This window comes from Penaeus monodon, chromosome 30, assembly GCF_015228065.2.
Source record: "Penaeus monodon isolate SGIC_2016 chromosome 30, NSTDA_Pmon_1, whole genome shotgun sequence".
NCBI lineage: Eukaryota > Metazoa > Arthropoda > Malacostraca > Decapoda > Penaeidae > Penaeus > Penaeus monodon.
Window position 1 is genome coordinate 3962518 of NC_051415.1, and position 297 is coordinate 3962814.

The 297-nt window shown below is 48.1% G+C and overlaps 1 protein-coding gene across 1 annotated transcript in view; it reads left to right on the top strand.

Annotated features, from left to right (window-relative positions):
• Window positions 1-297, top strand: part of LOC119592471 (phosphatidylinositol 4-kinase beta-like) — a gene marked incomplete in the record, with an annotated part of 27204 nt that overhangs the window by 1767 nt on the left and 25140 nt on the right. The window contains 1 exon segment of the mRNA XM_037941299.1: window positions 110-162.

The window sequence follows — 297 nt, forward strand, 5'->3', positions numbered from 1 at the left end:
TCGTTTTTATCACATTAAGGTACAAAGGTGCAGAAGTTTTGTTGACCTCATTGTTTTTTGTTCATAACCGTATCGCCGGGAATCTTATCGAGGTATTTTTTCTTTGCAGGTGAGGCCGAGAGTGAGATAGCGCCGAGTGAAACGCAGTTATGAACATCCGCAGTAAGTGTGTTAGCGTGGCGCCCGGCTGCGTTTGACCGTGCAAAAGGAAAAGGGGGAAAAAGGGAGGGGAAAATGAGGGCTGATTTTGGGATTCGTGGGATGCGGCGGTGGTTGTGTTTCTCATTCGGCTTGGTG